This window comes from Chiloscyllium plagiosum, chromosome 40 (assembly GCF_004010195.1).
Source record: "Chiloscyllium plagiosum isolate BGI_BamShark_2017 chromosome 40, ASM401019v2, whole genome shotgun sequence".
NCBI lineage: Eukaryota > Metazoa > Chordata > Chondrichthyes > Orectolobiformes > Hemiscylliidae > Chiloscyllium > Chiloscyllium plagiosum.
Window position 1 is genome coordinate 8,811,563 of NC_057749.1, and position 11,507 is coordinate 8,823,069.

The following is an 11,507-nucleotide window of genomic DNA, read 5'->3' on the forward strand; positions in this document are numbered from 1 at the left end:
TGGTGCTATGAGGCAGCAGTGCTTTGATCTAGGCCTGTCATCCCAGTGTTGCCTCTTCCTTTGGCTCGGTAACAGATTATTTTAAAGCCCTTGGGTCATTGCTGATGCGAAATGCTCGTTGTTGGGCAGTGGGAGTGTGAGGGTTAAGTGAGCTCATGGTGCTGTGTATCCAATCAGTTTGTGTTGGTCTTGCTGAGCCTCCTGGGTTAAATTGGATATATGAAGCTCCTGGTGATAATTAAATAGTGGAGCATCTGCTATCGTGACTCCGACTCCTTTTACGTTTTTTTTTGGAGATTTAAACACAAAAACAAAACTGATATTCTCCCCACCCCTTTTCACACACTCAGCATCCTGCCATTGGGTATGCTGAGAATTACCCAGAGTCACTTTGATCTTGTTGTTCAAAGGAAGGTGCTGATTTATATCCATCATTCCTGAAGGCCATTAAAAGCTTCTTTTTTTCCCTGTTGAATCTTGGCCTTGTGTTTATGCACGTGAAAACAAACAAGAGGAGCAAACCCAGATGTGAGGGATTTTCTTGCACTTGTGCATTTCACCTTGATAATTAATAAGTCTCAATGTTTCTCTGTGTTAAAAGGCACTAGATAAGTACCAAGTTGTTGTGTGTTCCCAAAGGTGGATTTGTGCCAGAGGCAATCTCTTGCTTCTGAGGCGGAAGGTGCACATCTAGAGACCCAAATCTTGCCTGACATTTGCACTGGACCCTGAGGGAATCTAGGGTCATAGAGGCCTTCAGCACAGGAAATGATCCTTTGGTCAAAAACAAGTGCCTAACTAGTGGTCATAGGTGGTAAAAATCCATGTATAGGAAGGGTTGAGAGGGATATGGGCCAAACGCAGGGAAAACTGGGGCCAGTCCAGTTTAGGAAACCTGGTTGGCATGGATGTGTTGGGCCGAAGGGTCTGTTTCCATGCTGTATACCTTTATGACTCTAAAGGCAGGAAAATTGGAATTGAGGGTGATAAGATCAGCCATTACCTCCATTGAATGGTGGAGCAGACTCAAAGGGCTGAATGGCCTACTTCTGCTGCTGTGTCTCATAACCTGTATTGTTGGATGTGCTGTCTTTCCAATGAGACCTTAAACCTAGGCCTCAGTGTCCCTCACCCCAAACAGTTGCAAGGAGTGAGCAAAGACTTCCCCCTTTATCAATAGATAACAGCTCGTCCTGCAGCACCAACTGGTTTTATATTAGTTCATGGGATATGGGCTGTAGTCACATGTAGGCCAGACTGGGTAAGGATGGTTGATTTCTTTCCCTAAAGGACATAACTGAACCAGATGGGTTTTAACCATGTTTTACTGGTAACATGGTCATTGTTAGCCTAGCTAGTTTAAATTCCAGATTTTATTGAACTAAAATTACACCATCTGCCATGGAGGGACTCCAAACTGTGCCCCCACCCGCCCAGTGACATTATCCTGGTGATCTGCATAAGCCCAGTGGGTTTGCTGCTACTGCGTCCCCATTAATCACAATTAAATTGCGCTCTGTGGGATCTTGCTGTGTGAGAGTGCACTGTTGTAAATGTCGCTCTATAGCAAGTGACAAACGTGTACTCCGCTGGCTGGAGACTGATGGTCAGAAAGGTGCAACATAAATGCAGGTCCCCGACGAGATGCCGTGTGAAGATGGACTGGCCTTTCTAATTCGCGACTACACCGTCAGGAGAGTTGAGTTGAAAGGCTTTGATCAGGAGGAACTCCCAACGGAACTGCAGCTTAAGAACAAAGCCATGTGCCATGGGACTGAGAATTTTGGGCATGAGCCATTCATTGACCTTATCTTGTTAGCTCCTGTCAAACTGCACGCAGTGCATACCCGGGCATGTTGTCTACCTCTGCTGGGTGGCATTGTTGGCGTGAGTTCTGGTGACCATGGCAATCCTTCACAGAAGTCTTCAACTGGGGTGCCCGAGGAGTTTGCTGGAATGAAATGAGAGATTGCGTGCAATCTTTGGGGAAATAGCGAGCAGAAGCTCAGGATAGGTTCCCTGTGTTTGCAATCTGGGTCGTGTGTTCTTGAGGACGATGCTTTGCCAGAGTTGGGGTGTGGGGAGACCGGGAGGTAACATTTTGGGGTCTCCGTCAACAGCAACGGGCCTGTTGTGGAGCTCAGACTGGCTTCCAACATCGATACTCCCCTTCTCATAATGGTATTCCGAGATTTGGGCAGCATGGTGGCTCAGTTATCAGCACTGCTATCTCACAGCTCTAGGGACCCTCTGGTGACTGTGTCTGTGTGGAGCGTGCACATTCTCCCCATGCCTGTGTGGGTTTCCTCCGGGTGCTCCGATTTCCTCTCTCAGTCCAAAGACGTGCAGGTTAGGTGGATTGGCCATGGGAAATACAGCGTAGGAACCCGGGCCTGGGAGGGATGCTCTTCAGAGGGTCAGTATGGACTCAATGGGCTGAATCGCCTGATTCCACACTGTAGGGATTCTATGATTATGCTGTCTGGCTCTGGACTTTATCAGAAGTGGAAAACAACCTTTCCACATCGACCTTGTCAAGTCTCTTAAGGATCTTGTATGTTTTAATAAAGTCGCCCCTCAGACTTTTAAAATCCAATGAGCACAGGCCAAAACTACTCAACCTCTCCTCCAGACCTGCTACCAGCCTAGTGGAGTTTCTCTGGACAGCCTCCAATGCCAGGGTATCTTTCTGTGGATTAGCTGAAAACTGTCCGTAATGCTCCAGCTGTGGTTGACAAGTGCCTTGTATAGTTTTAGAGAAAACTCCCTACTTTCGTACCCTCTTAAATAAAGACCAGCATTCCATCTCCCCACCGACTCTTAGCTTCAGAGATTTGTGTGGAAACTCCAGGATCAAAGACCTGATGGAATTGACCAATAGATGCCTACTTTTAGAGGGGGCTCCGTCAGTCCTCTCGGGACGGGGGAGCATGGATGGTGACCCCTCCTACTCCCGTGGCCCAATCATGAAAGGGCTGACCTGGTGACGACTCCCTCAACCAGCATCCCGAAATAAGAAGTGATTTAGCCGACTATGTCATTTTGTGGGATCTTGCTGAGCACACGTGTCATGCTGTGTATCTGACAATGAAAAACTGCTTCAAAACTGCATTGTTTGATGTGAGGAGCTTTGGAATACCCTGTGGCCGTGCGGGGTGCTAGATAAATGCAAGGCTTTTTCTTGTCTTTCTCACTCTCACTCTTTCTGTCTCTCTCCCTTCCTCCCTCCCTCTCTTCCTCTCCCCACCCCTCTCTTTCCCCCCACTCTCTCCCCACTTCTTCTGACCCCCACCCCACATCTCAACATGACCTCACCTGCGAATGTCTTGTCTAAATGAATGCTTAATTCTGTCATCCTTAGTAGCACATGTTAGTCAACCTCTTTGTAGAAGAGGAGCTATCATAGAGCTGTGCTGCACGAAAACAGACCCTTCAGTCCAATTTGTCCATGCTGACCAGGTATCCTAAATTAATCTAGTCCTATTTTCCAGCATTTGGTCCATATCCCTCCAAACCCTTCCTATTCAAATACGCATCCAGATGCCTTTTGAATGTTGTAATTGTATCAGCCTCCATCACTTTCTCTGGCAGCTCATTCCATATACACAGCACCCTCTGAATGAAAAGGTAGCCCCTTAGGTGCCTTTTAAATCTTTCCCCTTTCAATTTTAACTTATGCCCTCTAGTTTTGGACTCCCCCCCCATCCCAGGGAGAAGACCTTGGCTATTCACCCTGTCCATGCCCCTCAAGATTTTACAAACCTCTATAAGGACATCCCTCAGCCTCCGACACTTTGGGAGAGAACAGCCCCAGCCTTTCCCCATAGCACAAACCCTCCAGTATCCTTCTAACCCTGGGCCACTGAGGCCTGATATTGGTTCCCTCGCTGCAAATTGGCTGCACCCATTGGCAGGGGAGAGGGGGTGCAAGAGCTAGGCCAACTTCCTTGGTACCGGCAGCTCAGTAGAGAGAGACACCCCGCCCCCATACCGGGAGGTGGTACTGTCCCTTTTTAAGATGGTGAGCTGTTTGCTCAAGCTGGTGAATCGGCGCGGAGTGTTGTAGAAGTTTACCACTCCAAGCTAACGCTGGCCTGGAATGTCAGTGCCTGATTCACAGCTTGACCTTTCAGGGTCACCGCCTGTTTCGCATCACTGAGCTTTGGCCTCTTTGCTTTTTATTTTCTTTTTACAGTCCCTAACCTGTTTAACCAGCGGGAGCCGCAACAGGGGGAGAGAGAGAGAGAGAGAGGAGAATGCAGCCTAGAAATGAGCAATGGGCGGAGGGAAATGGGGAAAGTTTAAAAGGGAAGCTTACAACACAAGAGGGAACATGTTTCCATTTCTAAGGGTCAGTAACCATCCTGGTTGAGACTTACTTGCCTTGGTGGGGAGATGGGGGCTCACGCACGTCACGTTTATCAGGAAGGCAAGAAAATGTTCCTCAACTTCTCTTCCCTTGGTCTCAGTGCCCTGCTCAGCCTCCGGCACACATTCCTGCCAGCTGTGACTTCACAGGATCGTGCTGCCTGATCAAACTTAAGTCGAGAAAGAGCCTTTGCTCAACGTCCATGTGGCGTCAATGAGCAACACACCTCCTTGACTCCTCAAAGTCTGTCCACCACCTACAAGGCACGAAGTCCGGAATGTGATGGAATACCCCACTTGCCTAGATGGGGGTAGCTCCAACAACAACTGCAGAAGCTTGACACCATCCAGGACACAGCAGCCCATGCTTGATTGGCACCACATCCACTCCCTCCACCATTGACACTCAGTAGCAGCAATGACATCCACTCCCTCCACCATTGACACTCAGTAGCAGCAATGTGTACTACTGACAAATAAAAACAGAAATTGCTGGAGAAACTCAGCAGGTCTGGCAGCATCTGTGGAGAGAGGAAGCAGAGTTAATGCTTCAAGTTCTGTGGCCTTTCTTCAGAACAGAAAGCAGTTCGGACAAAGTCGTTTCTTTTCAATGACAATCAATGATTGTTGCCATGGTCACCATCAGGGAGACAATTTGATATTTTACCGTCACCCTATTCAGTGATTGTTACCTGAGTCTGTAATGAATGGGGTTTGAACTTGCCCTTCTGGCCCAGAGATCTGGACACTGGCACTGCACCATAAAAGATGCTTTATTATGCTGAGGGTGGAGGGTTAAAAGGGTGAGTAGATAAGTGGCAATAGAGCCCAGGGTGAGACAACAAAAGCTAGGCAGACAAAGGAAATTTTGTAAAAAACCAGGGAAGAAGAGAAGCTAAGGGTGGCAAGGTGGCTCAGTGGTTAACACTGCTGCCCTGCAGCGCCAGGGACCTGGGCTCAATTCCTGCCTCAGACGACTATTTGTGTGTAGTTTGCTTGTTCTCCCCGTGTCTGCGTGGGTTTCCTCTGGGTGCTCCGGTTTCCTCCCACAATCCAAAGATGTGCAGGTCAGGTGGATTGGCCATGCTAAATTTGCCATAGTGTTCAGACATATGTAGGCTAGGTGCATTAGTCAGGGGGAAATGTAGATAATAGGGTAGGGGAATGGATCTGAGTGGGTTACGCTTTGGAGGGTCGGTATGGACTTGTTGGACCAAAGACCTGCTTCCTTACTGTAGGCATCCTATGAGATTGGTAAAGTCGTTATCATCTAAGCAGATGATAGGGCTGCTCTCTTTCATTAGAGAGAGTGATGGTTTATCCTGAGGGTCACCATGCCTCAGGTGAGAGGGCGGATCCTTCCTGGTAACTTCAGCCAGTTTGGGAATTGAAGCCATGCTGTTGGAATCCCTCACCAGCCGTCCTGCTAACTGAACTGGAATCGTGAAGGATTGACAACAAGAGCCATGGCTTCCAATTGGCTCCAGATTGCCAAATTGTAGCTGTATGCCCCAAGATTGTTTGGGTTATTGAGTCAAATGATGATGGGGCCACGGTAACATGGGGGTGGGGGCGGTCAGAGGTAGTTCCTCCCTGTGTCGAGTGTTGCAAGCCCTGTCACTGGTAAAGATTGAGACGTTGTTGGTTTGCAAGATCTCTGGCCACGCGAGGTTCTGGGAAGCTGTAACGATAAGGCAAGAGCCAAGTGAGAAAGAAATGGGTAGATGCAGGGCAAAACCAGGCAGGAGTCAGAGGAAGGAAGCTCACGAGTTGGGTGGGTGCTAAGGGTGTGCATTAAGTGATTATGGGGATGGGGTATGTTTGTTTCCTTTAGCCGGAGCTCATACACGTATATTTCCTCAGGTAAAAATGCAAACATTGCTGAAAGTAAAATTGTAATTTTGATGTAGAAATTTGTTCCATATCATGAAGGTCATCAATGGAGAGGTGATGGCCTAGGGGTATTAGCAGTAGACTGTTAATCCTAGAGACCTAGCTCACAACTGGGTTCAAATCCCACTACAGCAGATGGAAAAAAATCTGGAATTAAGAGTCTAATGGTGACTGTGAATCAGAGGGGCAGGCTAATGCTGTGGGAACATGGGTTCAAATCCAGCTACGGTGGATTTTAAATTCAATTAATAAAAATATGGAATTGAATGTCAGTCTCTGTTATGGTGACAATGAAGCGATCATTGATTGTCAATTGTTGGAAAAACCCATCTGGTTCACTAATATCCTTCAGGGAAGGAAATGCCATCCTTCCCTAGTCTGGCCTACAGTCAAAGAGTGTGGTGCTGGAAAAGCACAGCTGGTCAGGCAGCATCTGAGGAGCGGGGGAATTGACGTTTCAGGCATTAGCTCTTCATCATGTGACTCCAGACCTACAGTAATGTGGTTGATTCTTGTCTGCCCTCTGGGCAATAAATGTTGACTGAGCCAGCAACACGCACATCCCGTGAATGAATAATAATTTTTAAAAATCATTATCAATGAAATGAACCATAATGGAGGGAAGATTCAGAATAGGAGCAAATTAGTGGAATCTGTACTGAAAGCAACCAGTGTTGGGGATCACAGCGGGTCAGACAGCATCCGTGGAGACAGAGCAAGCTAATGTTCCGAGTCCAGATGACCCTTCATCGGAGCTGATGTGAAGTGTGGAGGGGGCAGCATTTGTGCAATAGTAATGGGGGGAAGGGGGTGATTCATTTATGAATTTCTTGCAAGCATGTCTTTAAGCAGCTTTCGCAGTGAGAGATCCGGTCTATAGTATCAGTCCAAGATACTGAGAGTGTCAGAAACGCTCTGTATCCATGAGCAGCGAAAAGGGGCTTTTGCCAGAACTGTGCACATCTATCACTGAAGCAGCCCAGTTTCCCCTGGGAATCCCAATAAGAGAGAACAGTGCTCTTGACTCGTCCCATTTGGTTTGTGTTGTAATCTCTGCATTCACACTCTCCTTCAGGATATGACAACTGTTCTTTTTCCTTTCCCTCTTCCCCCTTGCTCCCGTCCAAAACAAAACCCTGCTTGCAACATCAGACGTGACACAATGCACCTGACTCTGGGTATGAGAAAGCCCTTTGCTTCCCCTTGCCCCTTCAGCAGATGTTAATGCTTCTCAAACACGGCTTACCCTTCCCCTCTCTCCTTGAGCTCTCAGGCTTCAGTCACAGCCTCTTCTTCCACTCATATCTGCTCACCACAGCAAAATGCTCCTTCTTCCTGCCCCACTCACTTCCTCGGCTCTAGATGTGGTGAAACACGAGCAGAGTGTAGCACTTCGCGTAGGGACTTGCAGGTTCGATGTGAAATCATCTTGGAGCTGAACAGTGCTTTAGTTAAGCCAGAGCTGGATTTAGTTAATCCAGCTGTGGTCACCACACTATAGGAAGGATGTGATTGCACTGGGGGCGGGGGGGTGGTGCAGAGGACATTCACCAGGATGTTGTCTGGAACGGAGCATTCCAGAGAAGCTGGATAAGCTCGGGTTATTTTCTTTGGAGCAGCGGAGGTTGAGGACTATAAAACTGTGAGGGGGAATAGAAGACAGCAGTTCCCCTGAGTCGGAGGATCAATTACGAGGGGTGTGTGGGAGCACAATGTTAAAGTGAAAGGCTGGGAGGGTTAGAGGGTGGTGGGGGTCCGGAATGCACTGCCTTGAAGGGTAGTTAAGGCAAGAAACCTCACACCCTTTTAAAAAGTACTTGGATGAGCACTGGAAGTTGCCAGAGCACCCAAAGCTCAGAAGTCACACCATCCCGGTTAGAGTCCAACACGTTTATTTGGAATCACCAGCTTTCAGAGCGCTGCCCCTTCGCCAGGTGAAGTTGGAACTCTGAACCGTTTTTATTCATTTTGTGAGATGTGGGTGTTGCTGGCTTGGGCCAGCATTTACTGCCCATCGCTAGTCGCTCCTTGGGATGGTCGGGGTGAGCTGCCTCCTTGAACCTGCTGTGGGTTGAGATTTCGGCAGGGAATTCCAGGATTGTGACCTAGCGACAGTGAAGGAATGGTAATATATTTTCAAGTAAGGATGGTGAGTGGTTTTGAGGGCAACTTGAAGGAGATGGTGTTCCCATGTATGTGCTGCCCTTGTCCTTTTAGACGGAAGTGGCAAAGGGTTTGGAAGATGCTATCTGAGGATCTCTGGTGAATTTCTGCAGTCAATCCTGTAGATAGTACACATTGCTGCTATTGTTTCACTACATCTAATCAGGAAGGTAGGACTAATGAAGGGTGTAGTGCAGTTTTGATGGTACAAACTTAATAGACCGGTTATAAACTTGAAATGGTTCAGAAAAGATTTACAAAGGATATTGTTAGGATTGGAAAGTTTGAGCTGTAGAGAGAGGCTAAAATAGGCTGGGGCTGTTTTCCCTGGAGCATCAAAGGAGGCATGACATTGTAGAGGTTTATAAAATCATGAGGGGCATGGACAGGGTGAATAGTCAGGTCTCTTTTCCAGGAATCCAAAGCTAGAGGACATGGGTTTAAGGTGAGAGGGGAAAGATTTAAAAGGGATCTAAAGGGCAACGTTTTCACGCAGAGTGTGGTGCATGTATGGAGCGAGCTGCCAGAGGAAGTGGTGAAGGCCGGTATAATTACAGTATTTAAAAGATATTTGGATGGGTACATGGATAGGAAGGGTGTAGAGGGCCAAGTGCTGACAAATGGGACGAGATTAATTTAGAACAAAAATCCAAAAGAACTGCAGATGCTGGAAATCAGAAACAAAAGCAGAAAAAGCTGGAAAGGCTTGGCAGGTTTGGGAACATCTGTGGAGAGAAATCAGAGTTAACGTCTCCAGTTCAATGACCCTTCCGTTTAATTTAGGATATCTGGTCGGCATGGACGAGTTGGACCGAAGGGCCTCTTTTCGTGCTGTACATCACAATGACTCAAAACAGCTGAGAGTCAGAGGGTCTCAGTGATGAACAGACCTTTTTCTGCTTTGAGAAACTGGAGACTGTTCTGCAGTTTGGGAAATAATTTTAGTCTTGCCTTGCATGTACGATTGAATTGATGTAATTTACTATGTAAATTTGAGTAATTTAAGAACATTGTACCCATTTTAGCAAAAAATACGATAATTGAATCAGTGCAGATTTTTCTCATTTAACCTGACCACAATGACACCATTATATTTAAAAAGCTAATCTTCATTTCCTCCTCTCTTTTGCTTATTTTCTTTGGAGGGGCACGAATCCTGCACAATTTTGGTCGGCAGTTTATGTGCTGCCTGTCAGTGTATGTTACTGTACACTTTCATGTCAGCCACCAGCTTTGCAAATGCAGAGTGATGCCAACGGTGTGGGTTCAATTCCCCGTACCAGCTGCCATTCATCTTAAAAGTCCCACCTTCTCACCTTTGCCCCTTGCTTGAGGCATGGTGACCCTCTGCTTACTTTCACCATCCAGCCATCTCTCTCATTAGACAGCGGCTCACTGATCCTCTGGCACTAGGAGCGTTTTTACAATGGTATACTCTGCTTTTTTTAAATTCATTCACAATGAAGGTGTCACTAGCTATTTCCCATCCCTAATTGCCGAGAGGTCATAAAATTCCTACAGTGTTGAAGGAGGCAGTGCAGCCCATCAAGTCCACACTGACCCACCGAAGAGCATCCCACCGAGACCTATCCCTCTCCACCCTTAAGCTATAACCCGGCATTCCCCATGGCTAACCCACCTAACCTGCACATCCCCTGGGCAATTGAGCATGGCCAATTCACCTGACCTGCACATCTTTGGACTGTGGGAGGAAACCAGAGCACCTGGTGGAAACCCACACAGACACAGGGAAAATGCACAAACTCCACACAGATAGTCGTCCGAAGGTGGAAGTGAACCCGGGTCCCTGGCGCTGTGAGGCAGCACTGAGCCACCATGCCACCCGTGACTCAGTTAAGAATCAACAACATTGCTGTGGTTCTGGAGTCACATGTAGGCCAGACTGAGTAAGGATGGCAGTTTCCTTCCTTAAATGGCGTTAGTGAACCAGATGTGTTTTTCATTACAATGGATTCGTGGCCATCATTAGACTCTTTAATCTAGAATTGCATTGAGTTCAAATTCCACAAAATGCTGTGGCAGGATTCATATCCCGGTCCCCAGGATCTTAACTGAGTCTCTGGATTAAGATGCCAGTGCTTAACACCACTAGGCCATCTGCTCCCATAAAATGAGCCACTAACGTTACTATGTAATTACAATGGTCATGGGATTGCAGATGCCTCAGTTTAGACTCACTGTAAGCTACTATAGACCTCCACGGGCAGGAATTTTCAGCTGATGGGGCTTCCATCACCAGAGTGTCAATAGGGAGCACCTCTCCATTTTCACCCTGCGCGGAGCGTCCGTTGTGTCAGGAGTCACGACTTGTGCCCGTTACTTGGGGGGGATGAACCAGCTTGGAGGAACTGGTGAACAATCTCTGTGCTCCCAATGGTGCCAGAGGCAGGCGTAGACAGGGTTAGGTCTACAAGCAGATCCCAATCCCAGAGTCCTGGATCAGCTGAGGCTGGGTGAAGCACCACTTCAGAGGTTGGCATCTCCTCACCAATCACCTTTTGACAAACGCATTGCCTGTGACTATAGCACCACCTCTCACTGAGTCAGGAACTGGAGTGACAATATCTCTGAAATTCATATGCTTATATCAGCCCGGGCTCCCTGATTAGACCAGACTAACAGCCCCTGACCTTACAGTCTCCCCCCGGCTGTGGTCTCACAGTGGGTTTGGGATGGTGCTGTCTTTTCGGTGTGGACTGGGGGAGGGGTGGGGAGAGCACCGTTTGAGGCCTGAGTTGGGGGTGGGATTGGGCAGAATGCACTTGGTGGAGTGGGGAAGAGGAGATGAGAGGGTGGTCCCGGGCCAGGGGTTGAATGTGTGGGGGAGGTCGAGCGGGGAGAAGTTGGTGGGGTGGAGAGGGGCACACCTTGATTTAGGAGTTATCGGGATGTTGGGAAAGAAGTGGTTGAAGGAAACGCAGCCTGACATGCCCAACCTCCCCTCCCTGCTGCCTCCCCCATTCACCACCACTACCATCCTCACCCTCTTTTCAATGCCCACTCTCTTCAAGTCCCCGCTTGAATCCCCCCCTTCAATTTCCACCCTCTTCAATTTCCCCCCC

General features: G+C 48.0%; 1 protein-coding gene across 5 annotated transcripts in view; it reads left to right on the forward strand.

The window, feature by feature from the left end:
• LOC122542481 (AT-rich interactive domain-containing protein 3A-like) overlaps window positions 1-11,507 on the forward strand; it is a 198,654-nt gene that overhangs the window by 56,690 nt on the left and 130,457 nt on the right. The gene's annotated exons all lie outside the window — the stretch shown is intronic.